This window comes from Oncorhynchus mykiss, chromosome 27 (genome assembly GCF_057628025.1).
Source record: "Oncorhynchus mykiss isolate SJ-2025 chromosome 27, ASM5762802v1, whole genome shotgun sequence".
Taxonomy (NCBI): Eukaryota; Metazoa; Chordata; class Actinopteri; order Salmoniformes; family Salmonidae; genus Oncorhynchus; species Oncorhynchus mykiss.
The window spans coordinates 31,016,736-31,029,500 of NC_143048.1; positions in this window are offsets into that span (position 1 = coordinate 31,016,736).

Sequence of the window (12,765 nt, forward strand, 5' to 3'; positions counted from 1 at the left end):
TACTTATTCTTATGTAATGGCATGATGAATGTCAAAGTGAAAGGCAGGTCCCCCTAGCTAACAGTGCCAGCCAGACATACAGTATGAATAATAAATACTGCATTGGGTCTGAATGTTTTATACAGTACTTTATATAGTACTGTCGGGGCAGAGCAGAGGAAGAGACTCACCAGATCAGAATACATGCCTGTGTACAGATGCCTCAGACACACCTACACAGACGACACCACCGCCACAAGCAGACCCACTTCAAACTGGAACTGTGGACAGAATATATAGGTACACACACAAATCACACTCAGACGTGGCTACACACACTACTACAAAATACACAACTATCTGATGAGACGTTCTCTGATACTTTGATAAATAAGGGAAACAATCTGAAAACCTGCGTTTGGGACTGTCAGACTGACAGCGTAACCAAGAAATTCTCAACATTCTTCCGTACAGAGTCGGAACGTGCTTAATCCAGCTAGCCAATAGGAGGGAAATGAAAATATTGTTTATACACCTATTCAATTCCTCCAGATCTACACGGCTCTAGGGGTGGGGGTTGTTTCTGGGCAGGGCCATGCTCTTATCTTCCACTTTGTGCTCACCTTTTCTCTTTTCCTCTCTGTCTATCCTTTTCCTCTTGTTGATATTTGTCCTCCATTAGTCAGTCCCCCATTAGTCAGTCCCCCATTAGTCAGTCCCCCATTAATCAGTCCCCCATTAGTCAGTCCCCCATTAGTCAGTCCCCCATTAGTCAGTCCCCCATTAGTCAGTCCCCCATTAGTCAGTCCCCCATTAGTCAGTCCCCCATTAGTCAGTCCCCCATTAGTCAGTCCTCCATTAGTCACTCCTCCATTAGTCAGTCCCCCATTAGTCAGTCCTCCATTAGTCAGTCCTCCATTAGTCAGTCCTCCATTAGTCAGTCCCCCATTAGTCAGTCCTCCATTAGTCAGTCCCCCTAAGACAATCTGTCATCCATCTATTCTGCCACTTTGACATATGGACTGTCTTAAAGTCATCTTTTTACTCATGTCTGTCCATCTCCCTCCTTTATAATTGACCTATGTCTTTTTGTTTCGCTCCATTTCAATGACAGTGAAGCAAGCCCATGTCATGTAAATTCATTGACCTCCTTTTCCCTCCCTCCCTCCTCCTCCTCTCTTTCCTGTGTCTGTTCCTTCCCCTTGTAGCTAGGGGGGCCTTTCAAAAGAAGTTAATGAAGAGAGGACTCTGAATGGACACAAAGGATGCTGGGATGGAGGGGCCACTGTGATTGACTGTCCTGACCTTTCACCCCTCGACCTAAGAGATTGCCTCAGGCCATTCAGACCACTGCACATCTATAGCTATGTGCCCTCTCAGAGACATTAACTAAGTCGCCGCTGCACCAGACCACTATAGCTACGTGCTTTCTTTGATTCTCAGAAACAATGTCACCACATGCATAGATATGCATGCTCTCTCAGAAACAATGTCACCACTGAAGCACACTACCACTGTATCTGAGGCTGGTGCACACAACCACTATCTGAGGCTGGTGTTTGAGTAGCTGATTGATTGTGTGTGTGAGAGGGAGAGAGATTGACAGTCATTTACTCTATAGTCAATCAGAGGAACAAACAGCAGCTGTGTGGGTGTGTCTGAAGGTGACTGATGGTGACTGGCCATCACAGAAATGTTCCATATGCACAAAAAGCTTATTTCTCTCAAATTTTGTCCACAAATGTGTTTACCTCCCTTTTAGTGAGCATGTCTCCTTTGCCAAGATAATCCATCCACCTGTCAGGTGCGGCATATCAAGAAGCTGATTATACAGCATGATCCTTACACAGGTGCACCTTGAAGACGGGACAATAAAAAGGTCACTTTTAAAATGTGCAGTTCTGTCACACAACACAATGCTAAAGATGTCTCAAGTTTTGAGGGTGAGTGCAATTGGCATGCTGACTGCAAGAATGTCAATCAGAGCTGTTACCAGAGAATTGAATGTACATTTCTCTAACATAAGCCACCTCCAAAGTCCTTTTACAGAATTTGGCATTACGTCCAACCGGCCTCACAACCGCAGACCACATGTAACCACGCCAGCTCAGGACCGCCACATCCAGCTTCTTCACCTGCAGGATCATCTGAGGAGGGGTGTGGGGGTACTGAGGGCTATTTCTGTCTGTAATAAAGCCCTTTTGTGGGGAAAAACTCCTTCTGATTGGCCACTTTGACATATGGACTGTCTTAAAGTCATATTTTTACTGACCTCCCTGCTGGGTCCCCAGCACCCCTGCCCAGTCATGTGAAATCCATAGATTAGGGCCTAATAAACTGATTTCCTTACATGAACTGTAACTAACTGTAACTATCTTTGAAATTGTTGCATGTTGCATTTAGATTTTTGTTCAGTATATATAACCATGTGGCACGAAACTCCATGTTTACTTCTATGGTTCTGTACAGGCCTTGTCCCAGGGAAGGGTGCAAGCGATGAGTCTCCCCCAAGACTGAGTAGCAGAAGCTTGGCAGGGGACCCAAGGGGCTCAAGACGCAGCATGGGCCTCACCTGAACCCTGTAAGCCACACTGAGGAGGAGGGTGAAGATGGTGGTGGCGGCCATGGCGTGGGTGGTGGGAAGGCCATACACAATGTCCACACGCTTCTCCAGCTAAACCACCGGGGGCGGCCTTCTGCGCCTGGCTGATGTACATAACCATCTGGAGAAGATAAGGAAAAGAGGAGAGAAGAGTAAGTCTTTCATAAAGGGCTTTACTAATACATTTGATTGGTTGGAACTCGGTACACTTTTACTGTGCAAAGAATCAATGAAAAACATTCTAATGTATGAAGCTAACCGGATTGTTCCATGCTCCATTAAGAATGGCCACACAGTATGCTATAAATAAGTAATCATTCAGTCTGTAGTAACCAGTTTGCAAGAAGATGCAAGGCACACTTCTATAAAAGGAGCACAGTCTGCAGTTGCTCAGTAACGCAATCTACTGTAAGAATCAAATACATCCATGAGCTGCTGACACAGTGTCTTCAGTTGATGCTGACTGTGTACCCCTACAGTAACACAGACACGCTCCACAGAACTCAGGTTCTGACACAATGGTTGTGAAACAACTGATATTTTAGTGATACAGCAGAGAGTTTGTGCAGAAAAACAATGTATCACAAATGCATTGTACATCAGTAGCAAAACCTTAGTGTGTATGTGGCCAGAGAGAGTGTGCAGTGTGCAGGCAATGCCAGGCCAGGGATGTGCGCCAATCAGTACACGCTGACTGTCTACTACACATCCTTAGGAGACGGCGCTAGTGCGACACGGGGGCTGACCCTCCACCCAGGCTAGAGTTGTATTTAGCTCTGCCTGTTATATTTAGAGAGAGAGATGGGGGAGGAAAGAGTGTGCAAGCTACAGAAAGAAAGATAGAGGTGGTAACCATGATTCTTCCTACTGACAAGATGGGGAGACTATAGTCATTGAGTGTTTGAGTAACCATGGTCCATGAGAGAGAGAACTGCCTATAGGCTTCTTATCCTCATGGTTAGCATAGCAACCAGAGTTTATAGACTGAAAGTGAAAAGAGGAGAGAGGTAGGAAAGACAGTCACTATCTCTAGCAATCAGCCACTTGTTCCCTGGAGGCTACTGCCTCCAAGACACGGGCACCATTTACTCTGCCTCCACCCCAATGAACATGTATTTATTCATCACTGCTATAGTTATGGTGTATATAGTGCTATTTATATTGTTGTTTTTTATGACCATTTGTATTTTTATTTCACTTAGTCCTGCATGTTGGAGCTCAGAGCCTAAGATTTTCACTGTACCCTGCAATCACAACTGCAACCCTGTACATGTGACTATTAAACACTTTGAATCTGACATAGCGTACCCTGCTCGTTACCAGCCAACCAATCATATCAATCCCACTGGTACTGTCCTCAGATCAACCTATACAGTGGGCCGTCACATTAGGCTCTTTGTGTGGGCCACATCAAAGGACTGACCAGGCTCCATCACATGAAGACATGAGTTAAAGATGGTGCGGGTCATAAACAGATAGTAGCAGCACAGAGTTAGCTGAATGAATGAGAGTATTGATCAGGCCGAGTGTCGCTCTGGACTTTGATCTGTCAACATGGGAGTGTGCTGGGTTGGGGAGGAATGGACTGTTCCTGCAACAAGATCTCATATTTTCCCATCGAAATGTGATATATTATGGACGCATTCATTCTGCATGGTTACAGTAGCAATTCCGTGTGGTTACAGGGTTAAAACAGAAACAACTCAAAGGTTAAGACTTTAGGCATTCATTAAGAGTGGTTAAGGTTAGGGCTACGGTTTGGTGAAGGCTTAAAACAAAATAATAAACAACATTGTTGGTTTGTTTTCTGATTAAGTAATAAATGCTGGTTTAAGTCCTGTCAATACAGCATGCTTTAGGAAGAGGACCAGAGTGGAGAGGCTCAGTCTCTAATTCCGTGACATTTGTTATGATCATTAAGAAAAGCCATGTGTTACCATGGCAACCGATGTTACCCTGTAATTAAGGTGCGTGTTGTGCTAAATGAGAGGAGTGTGTGTGCATGTGTGAGGGGACAGCGTGAACCCTAGAAAACACCAGCTTCACAATAAGAGAGGGCTTTACAACCACAGAGCTGTTTGCCCTAAGGGCAGTCAGACCAAATGGTTCCCATAGAGAGAGAACCTCAAAGCAATGACCAGGTCAATAAAACAGGCTGACCAGACTAGAGATCAACTTAGGTTGCAATGTCTAACTACACTCTAGAGAGTAACTCTGTGTGTGACTGTGTGTGCGCGTGCGAGGTGTCTAGGTGTTCAGAGTTCACTGCCCAAACCGTTCCTTCCCTGGGGCAGAACATGGGCAGGTTATTCAAAGAGCACACACCTTGTGCTGGAGGAGAGGAAACAAACTTACTGTCACTCACTGTCAGAGAGTGTGTGTGTGTTTGAGCTTCATGGACAAAGCAGAACTAGATGCAGGAACGTGTATGATCTATGAGTATAAACTATTAATTATTAGATTGTTTATAACTCAGTAATAAATAGTTGATACAATGGTTGAAATTGTGTGATTGTTAATAGGTGCTTGCCAAATAGTGAGTAATTTAGAGACCCTCTTGTTCTGTCCTTTTACCCTGTAGCACCAGTCAACCTGGCCCCATGTGGTCCTTGTGGCCTGGGGACATTGTGATGTCAGGACCAGGTCAGAAAGGGGTAAGGGGGGGTCAGAGAGGGGTAAGGGGTCAGAGGTGGTGAAGGAGAAGAAGAGCATTATTGTTGCACGCTCTCTCTCTCTCTCTCTCACATACGATAAAACATACTATTGTATGGGATGTTCAATCTGGTCTTCATACCATCATGGCCAGCCAATCATCCCCAGCTTACAATTGGCTCATTCATCCCTCCTCCACTCCCCTTAACTATTCCCCAGGTCGTTGCTGTAAATGAGAATGTGTTCTCAGTCAACTTACCTGGTAAAATATGGGTTAAATAACAATTCCAGCAAAGCATCAGTCTGTGACCACCAAGGCACACGCTGATCTGGCATACCATATCTGACTTATGGTGTGGGTATTTCTTATGGTGTGGGTATTTCTTATGGTGTGGGTATTTCTTATGGTGTGGGTATTTCTTTTGGTGTGGATATTTCTTATGGTGTGGATATTTCTTATGGTGTGGGTATTTCTTATGGTGTGGGTATTTCTTATGGTGTGGGTATTTCTTATGGTGTGGGTATTTCTTATGGTGTGGATATTTCTTATGGTGTGGATATTTCTTATGGTGTGGGTATTTCTTATGGTGTGGATATTTCTTATGGTGTGGATATTTCTTATGGTGTGGATATTTCTTATGGTGTGGATATTTCTTATGGTGTGGGTATTTCTTATGGTGTGGATATTTCTTATGGTGTGGATATTTCTTATGGTGTGGGTATTTCTTATGGTGTGGATATTTCTTATGGTGTGGGTATTTCTTATGGTGTGGATATTTCTTATGGTGTGGGTATTTCTTATGGTGTGGATATTTCTTATGGTGTGGATATTTCTTATGGTGTGGGTATTTCTTATGGTGTGGGTATTTCCAACAGTTTAACATGTCTTTCCTGTAATGAAACCACAGGTATGAATTGAATAGGTAGCAGGGGAAGAGAGAGAAAAGATGGATGGGTTGAAGAGCAGAGAAGAATCTCTTTTTGCAACCACAGGTGAGTTACGGTCCAGATGTTGACGAGACGTCTGCAGTGGAAGGGGTCCAGGTTCCAGTGTAAGCAAGGCGGGAAGGTGAAGACCTCGTGACCCAGCCCAGCTGACACCAGGAACAGGAAGTATAGCAGCCGATTCCTCCTCTCATACGGCGGCCTAGCAGACAGCTGTGGGGGGTACAGAGTTAGGACCTTGCATATTCTAAGAGGAGTAGTCTCTAGACCAGGGATCATCAACTAGATTGAGCCGCAAGCCAATTTTTTCTTGAGCGGATGGTCAGAGGTCTGGAACATAATAAGACTGCAAATTGACCGCAAGAAGCCTAAACAGATATAATATTTGACTAAAACAATCATTTCAAACCTTGATTACATGTGGGGACAGTGTCTTGACTCTTCGTGGTCATTCAAAATCCCACTTATTGTAAGAGTAGGGGTGTTCACCCCGGTGTCATGGCTAAATTCCCAACCTGGCCACATTCCATCCCTGCCACCTAATCATCCCCTTCCTTCCTAATTGCCATATATCACTCCTCACCTCTCCACCTGATAGCTGATGTGTGGTGAGCGTTCTGGCACAAAAATGGTCGCCGTGCATTACCCAGGTGGGTGCTACACATTAATGGTGGATGAGTTGAGTTTCCCCCTTACTATGTAAAGCGCTTGAGTACCTCAGTTGGTAGAAAAACGCTGTATAAATCCAATCAATTATTATTATTATTATTTCTATACGATCACGTATCTCTATATTATGTGTGGGGATACTTGGGAACACATTCAAATCACTTGGAGCTGATTTCCTGGTGTTTTTACACTATTTTATGTCCAAGAATTAAATATTAGAATTGTTGATTTTTTTTGTTGCTCAGAAACCCCCCCGAGGACCAAACTGCTGACTGCTAGTTGGAAAACCCTGCTCTACACAGACAGGTTGCCTCCCACAATATAAGATCTGCGATATCTGATACTAGAAGATGAGGGAAACGTTACTGATTACAGTAAACTTTTTGCCACTCATTCACAGTGTAAAAGCACAGTAGCCTACAGCATAATAACAGAAAGGAGGCTCATTGCAGGTCATTGTCATTCCTATAGTTTTCACTCTTCTGTAACCATATCCTGACCAAGAGAACTACTTGTAGCCTCAAATGAACATTTAGTGAGATCAACTACAGTATTTGTATATGGTATTTTCTACTCGTGTAGAAAATAATAGACCAGAGAGTATTGTTCTCAGTTCCAGCCTTTCAACAGCGTTGTCAGTTGCAAAGTCTTTTATCTCATGAGTCACATGGATATGAAACGCAATTACTTCTGATTTTAATTTAGAAAAAATATTTTGTCTTTTGGAAAATAATTTGACCAAACATGTTTTAAGCACTGCCATTTCTGGTAGTCCCCATCAGAACATCCAATGTGTGATGGTAGGAAAAGAGAAACAGAACCATGTGCAGCAGATCCAGTTGTGACAAGTGTTGTAAAGTACTTAAGTAAAAACACTTTAAAGTACAACTTCAGTATTTTTGGGCGGTATCTGTACTTTACTATTTATATTTTGGACAACTTTTACTCCACTACATTCCTAAAGAAAGTTTCCCATACAGTTTCCCTGACACCCAAAAGTACTCATTACATTTTGAATGCTTAGCAGGACAGGAAAATGGTGTAATTCACACACTTAAAAGAGAGATCCCTGGTCATCCCTACTGCCTCTGATCTGGCGGACTCACTAAACACAAATGCTTTGTTTGTAAATTATGTCTGAGTGTTGGAGTGTGCCCCTGGCTATCTGTAAAAAAAAAAAATGTTTTTAAAGAAAGAACTTTGTGCGGTCTGGTTTGCTTAATATAAGGAATTTGAAATGATTCATACTTTTAGCTTTACTTTTCATACTTAAGTATATTTAAAACCAAATACTTTTACTCAAGTAGGACTTTACTGGGTGACTTTCACTTGAGTCATTTTTTATTAACGTATCTTTACTTATACTCAAGTATGAAAATTGGGTACTTTTCCACCACTGGTTGTGACATGATCCTCGTCTGCGCCAGCCAAAAAACCATCAACAGTCCTCATCAGGCTGGAACGGCTGTTGATACTGAATGTCTGTTGTATCTAAGTTTAAAGTAGCCTAAACTAAACAATAGGCTAACTGCTCAAGTCAGGTTATAGGCTATGTAATGTTCCATTTGAATACCCTAACAAACACGGATGTTGGGTTGTTTATTTAGGCTAGTGCATGAGTTTCAAGTTTGGGGAAGCTTACAATTTATCCTTCCATTTCTACAAATCTGCATACCAGTTAGGATTTTCATGTGCACATTTTCATGGAACAGTTTCATTTAAATAATAACATTTTATTTTCTCAAAATCATTGTGACTTGTTAATCATACAAATCTGAATGAATCAAAAAGTTACAATTCAACAAATGCGAAAGCACACTGTGATTCATTGGCAGCTAAAGAAATGAGTGCATGCATGAAACTCAGCGATGGCCTGCCTATAGGCCAATGCAGCAGTAGGCCTATCATTTCCATTGTCCACTAAGTAAAAATACATAAGTGTAGAAAATATCCTGATGAAAATGACGGTTCTTTCAATCACATTCATCTCTCGACTCCACCCATCAGCCTCCCTTTCTTTCTGTCTTGACATTAACTATTGCTAGTGAAGTGCAACATTGTATCAAATCAATCAATGATTGGGTCCAGCCTGAAGCTGTCACTCTAGCATACTTGCAACATTGTATCAAATTGCCTATTCCGGGCCCTGGAGTTGCCCCATCCAAGTGAGCTCAGGACAGACAGCTGTTTTGGGGAAAAGTGTTCAGGTATTTCATGATGTTTCCACTGGATATATCAGATCATGATATTTGCTATTTCACACTGAGGCTTGATGAGTATCCATCCATGTGTTGGAAAGGTTTTTCAAATACTGTTAAATAAACAGACTTTGTTGACTTGTGAGGTGAAGAAAACATTTCTGGGAAGGTCAGCTTATTAGTGGTGGACCTGTTGAGTTAAGACAATCAGAAATCAGACATCCCAAAATGGGCACTTTCCAATTTTGCTCACAGCAGGCAAGGGATACTCTTAGAAAAAAAAAATGGTACTATCTGGAACCTAAAAGGGTTATTTGGCTGTCCCCATAGGAGAACCCTTTTTTGTTCCATGTAGAACCCTATTGGGAACCATTTTCACAGAGGGTTCTACATGGTACCCAAAATAGATCTCCCTGCAACCAAAAAGGATTCTACCTGGACCCAAAAATGATTCTACTTGGACCCAAAAAGGGTTCTCCTATGGGGACACCCAAATAACCCTTTTTTTTAAGAGTGTAGGTCTTCTTCTATGCGTGATTAGGCCCGCACGCTCCCTCAACATTAACAGGACAGAGAAACCAGACATGCTCATTGCTCACATGGAGCACTCCAAACAGAAGACAATTAAATAATTGTCAAAACTCATACATTATGGTTATGAAATAAACCAAAAATGTGTTTCTCACAAGTGTAGCAGGTTTTGAAATCTGTAAAAACAGTTTCCACTCTGAGAATGGTAAATGACTGTAATTAATACATGCATTGAAAGAAATTAATGTAACCAAATTATGGGGATTAATGGTACATTTACTACTGGTGACAAAGAGTACCAGTCAAAGGTTTGGACACACCTACTCATTCAAGGGTTTTTCTTTATTAGTACTATTTTCTACATTGTAGAATAAAAATGAAGACATCAAAACTATAAAATAACACATATGGAATCATGTTGTAACCAGTGTTAAACAAATCAAAATTGATTTTATATATTGGAGATTCTATGGCATTCTGCATTAGCATCGAACAGCCCCCGTGATATGCAACTTTTCAGGGAAGTTAGAAACCAATATACACAGGCAGTTAGAAAAGCCAAGGCTAGCTTTTTCAAGCAGAAATTTGCTTCCTGCAACACAAACTCAAAAAAGTTCTGGGACACTGTAAAGTCCATGGAGAATAAAAACACCTCCTCCCAGCTGCCCCCTGCACCCCCCACAGCAACTCGCCCAAGCCTTCCCCATTTCTCCTTCTCACAAATCCAGTCAGCTGATGTTATGAAAGAGCTACAAAATCTGGACCCCTGCCAATCAGCCAGGCTAGACAATCTGGACCCTTTCTTTCTAAAATTATCTGCCGAAATTGTTGCCACCGCTATTACTAGCCTGTTCAACCTCTTTCGTGTCGTCTGAGATTCCCAAAGATTGGAAAGCAGCTGCGGTCATCCCCCTCTTCAAAGGGGGGGACAATCTTGACCCAAACTGCTACAGACCTATATCTATCCTACCCTGCCTTTCTAAGGTATTCGAAAGCCAAGTCAACAAACAGATTTCCGACCATTTCCAATCCCATCATACCTTCTCCGATATGCAATTTGGTTTCAGAGCTGGTCATGGGTGCACCTCAGCCACGCTCAAGGTCCTAAACGATATCTTAACCGCCATTGATAAGAAACAATACTGTGCAGCCGTATTCATTGACCTGGCCAAGGCTTGCGACTCTTGTCAATCACCACATCCTCATCGGCAGAATCGACAGCCTTGGTTTCTCAAATGATTGCCTGGCCTGGTTCACCAACTACTTCTCTGATAGAGTTCAGTGTGTCAAATCGGAGGGTCTGTTGTCCGGGCCTCTTGCAGTCTCTATGGGGGTGCCACAGGGTTCAATTCTTGGACCAACTCTTCTTTGTATACATCAATGATGTCTCTCTTGCTGCTGGGGAGTCTCTGATCCACCTCTACGCAGACGACACCATTCTGTATACTTCTGGCCCTTCTTTGGACACTGTGTTAACAACCCTCCAGGCGAGCTTCAATGCCATACAACTCTCCTTCCGTGGCCTCCAACTACTCTTAAATACAAGTAAAACTAAATACACGCTCTTCAACCGATTGCTGCCTGCACCTGCCCGCCTGTCCAACATCACTACTCTGGACGGCTCTGACTTAGAATATGTGGACAACTACAAATACCTAGGTGTCTGATTAGACTGTAAACTCTCCTTCCAGACTCACATTAAGCATCTCCAATCCAAAATTAAATTGGCTTCCTGTTTCGCAACAAAGCATCCTTCACTCTTGCTGCCAAACATACCCTTGTAAAACTGACCATCCTACCAATCCTCGACTTTGGCGATGTAATTTACAAAATAGCCTCCAATACCCTACTCAATAAATTGGATGCAGTCTATCACAGTGCCATCCGTTTTGTCACCAAAGCCCCATATACTACCCACCACTGCGACCTGTACGCTCTCGTTAGCTGGCCCTCGCTTCATACTCGTCACCAAACCCACTGGCTCCAGGTCATCTACAAGACCCTGCTAGGTAAAGTCCACCCTTATCTCAGCTCGCTGGTCACCATAGCAGCACCCACCTGTAGCACACGCCCCAGCAGGTATATCTCTCTGGTCACCCCCAAAACCAATTCTTCCTTTGGCCGCCTCTCCTTCCAGTTCTCTGCTGCCAATGACTGGAACGAACTACAAAAATCTCTGAAACTGGAAACACTTCTCACTCACTAGCTTTAAGCACCAGATGTTAGAGCAGCTCACAGATTACTGCACCTGTACATAGCCCATCTATAATTTAGCCCAAACAACTACCTCTTTCCCTACCTTATTTATTTTGCTCCTTTGCACCCCATTATTTCTATCTCTACTTTGCACATTCTTCCACTGCAAATCAACCATTCCAGTGTTTTACTTGCTATATTGTATTTACTTCGCCAACATGGCCTTCTTTTGCCTTTACCTCCCTTATCTCACCTCACTTGCTCACATTGTACATAGACTTATTTTTTTACTGTATTATTGACTGTATGTTTGTTTTTACTCCATGTGTAACTCTGTGTTGTTGTATGTGTCTAATTGCTTTACTTTATCTTGGCCAGGTCGCAAATGTAAATGAGAACCTGTTCTCAACTTGCCTACCTGGTTAAATAAACGTGAAATAAAATAAATAAAAATTCTTCAAAGTAGCCACCCTTTGCCTTGATGACAGCTTTACATACTCTTGTCATTCTCTCAACCAGCTTCATGAGGTTGTCAACTGGAATGCATCTCAATTAACAGGTGTGCCTTGTTAAAAGTACATTTTTGGAATTTCTTTCCTTCTTAATGCGTGTGAGCCAATCAGTTGTGTTGTGACAAGGTAGGGGTGAAATACAGAAGATAGCCCGATTTTGTAAAATACATATTATGCCAAGAACAGCTTAAATAAACAAAGATAAATTACAGTATATCATTACTTTAAGACATGGTCAGTCAATCCATCCAAATTTCAGGAACTTTGAAAGTTTATTCAAGCGCTATGATGAAACTGTCTCTCATGAGGACCGCCACAGGAAAGAAAGACACAGAGTTACCTCTGCTGCAGAGGATAAGTTCATTAGAGTTACCAGCCTCAGAAATCGGCAATTAACTGCACCTCAGATTGCAGCCCAAATAAATGCTTCACAGATTTCAAGTAACATACACATCTCAACATCAACTGTTCAGAAGAGACT